Source organism: Rutidosis leptorrhynchoides, chromosome 6 (genome assembly GCF_046630445.1).
Source record: "Rutidosis leptorrhynchoides isolate AG116_Rl617_1_P2 chromosome 6, CSIRO_AGI_Rlap_v1, whole genome shotgun sequence".
In the NCBI taxonomy this organism is placed as follows: domain Eukaryota; kingdom Viridiplantae; phylum Streptophyta; class Magnoliopsida; order Asterales; family Asteraceae; genus Rutidosis; species Rutidosis leptorrhynchoides.
This window is the reverse complement of record NC_092338.1, coordinates 42881108-42883755: the sequence shown is the minus strand read 5'-3', so window position 1 is coordinate 42883755 and position 2648 is coordinate 42881108.

Genomic DNA, 2648 nt, shown 5'->3' with positions numbered 1-2648 from the left:
GTTTAAATTTGGTCGAAATTTTCCTGGTCGTCACAAATTAAGACTTAAAACTAAATTTATTAGCTCACTTATCAACCAATCTTCAACATTAAGAGAGAAGAAACCGACTTAAAACCTAACCTTATCTATTGTGACAACAAGGAAAACTTGTAATTGACTCATAAATACACATACACAAATTATATTCATTCCACTAGTCTTATGAGCTCGTGCGTTGCATGGAAACGTAAAAATTAAAAAAATTATCAATTATATAAAACAATCGTTTTATGATCCCGTGATTTGAGGATATGCTATATATATATATATATATATATATATATATATATATATATATATATATATATATATATATATATCTTCTATCTTACTAAACCTGTAAGCTAAATCCACGTGTCAGTCACACAATAACCCTCAGCCTTATCTTTTTTCTCCTAATTTTGAATTATTTTCACTAATTACAAGAAAATAACACGTGTCCCCTAAAACCACAGATTAAATCAAAACCAAGTTTCAATCACGTACGCTCTTCTGTCTCTCAAACTTGAAAACCCTAGAAAACCACGCTCACCATCAATATCATCTGATCATCTTCCACGGCCAGTTACTTCAAAATTAGGGTTTTTTTAAATAACAATTCATCACAAATTAAACACTTCATGGGTAACCAACCGTATAATCGTTTTCTACAGATGGGAAATTAGGGTTTAAAAAATCAAACTTCATAGCCTACACCTAAACGATCTTCATCACACAATGATCGATCCTATCTAAATTTAGGGTTTCTATTGCTTCGTCTGAATGTTTCTACCCTTTGAATCGGTTAATCGTGATGAAGGATTATCCTTCTTCCAGGTTTTTAGAAATCGATTGTACATTTGGGGTGAATATTTCGGTTTGAGGGTCATTCGGAACTCAGCGTCATCGGAAGTCGGAGTCACAGTTTGGTGAACGTCGGTAATCTTTAGAAATTTCCGGATTAATTACTGAACTATCGATTATGATAAATTGTTTGTTGTTCTCTGTTTTCTCTTTTTTGTTCGTTCTTTTTATTAGATCGAATCATCTTCATCTTTCTTGAATGGGTGTTCTCTTTTTTGTTAACTGCATCAGCTGTAAGTGTTTTAATATTTACAATCACCTATCTTACCATAAGTTTGAGACTGTTGTGTTGGACTCAGTTTTTATATCAAGATAAGATTGTCACTTAGGATATTATATAATCTATTGAGTTTTGGATATAAAATCCGAGTTGGTATGTTTCTCCGCTTTTTGACTCATTTAGTTTCATTTGTGTTTTCATTTGCATTTATAGGTCAATGTTTGCAGCCGTATTTTTCTATTGTCGATACTCGATAGAGAATGTCCGTCGGCATTTGGGTTCTCTATTCATCTTAATCTTGAAGGTATATAGTTTCAATTCCTTTGTTCTTAAAAATTTCTTAGGGTGCAGTATTTGATGATTCTCATTTATATATTGTTTGTTGCTATGTGATTTGTCTGTTGCTTTTGTAATACAATGTGTATGCATCCTTTAATTATGTTTTTGTTTGTGAAGTTTAGTTTTGATCATTTTTGTTTTGATAATTATATTAATTGTTATTGTAATGGATATTCATTTTTGGATCAAGAAGTTCATAACTAAAAGGGTCACGCGCCACGTACATGTACATAGATTTGTGTGTAGGATTTGTGTAAATCAGAACATAAAATGTCAAAATGTTAGATTGTAGGATTTGTGTAATTTGAAATGTGATTTTTAGTAGGATTTGTCCAAAATGTCAGATTGTCAATCCATAAAAGTTTTGAAATGTGTAATTGGATAAGGAAAGTCTCAAGGAAGTACATGAATAAACAATTAATGAAGGATTTAGTAGGATTTGTGTGCTTTGGTTTGTATAATTTCATTGTTGAATAAAATGATTTTGAAGGTTCTATTTATTGAATTTGAACTTCGGGCAACTAAGACATGTTGGAAGTAAACATAACTTGAATCATCCTATTTGTAAGTAAATGGGTCGTAATGACCACCTTTAACGGTTTTTTTGCAATGCGTCTTTTCATTTTCAAAAAACTGTATATACTCGCTATACTTAGTCTAAAAGAAAGTGAAAACTGCAAATCCCAACTGATCTATATTAAGTATATTTAGTTAGTATGTAAAGTGTCACTTTCAACTGAAATGCACTATAATCAGAAGCTAGAATTGGATTAGGGGATTACTTTGTTGTTTTTATTAAAATTTACTTACACCAACTTTGTAGTGTCACTTTCGACTGTTTATGGTTTTACACCAACTTTGTTTTTTGTCTGAAAACAAATATTTTCAAGCTTAATTGCAAGCTCAGATCTTAGAAATAAGGAATGAATAAACATGTGACATAAACACTCAATTAGCTTTAGAAGTGCAGTTAGTTTGCAAAATGGGTTTGGGTCAAAACAAGTAACTTTATGTTTTGGCCAAAATATGTATTGTTAGGAACTTATCGAACTTTCTTAATGGGCTGAAAGATATATATTTCAATTATGAATGGTTTAGCGTTTGTCAAAACTTTAATACTATAACCACACAGTCTCAAAACAAACGTCTTCGAATGTTATATTTTAGACGTGCGTTGCATATAGAATATTCTAAATCATACGGAGTA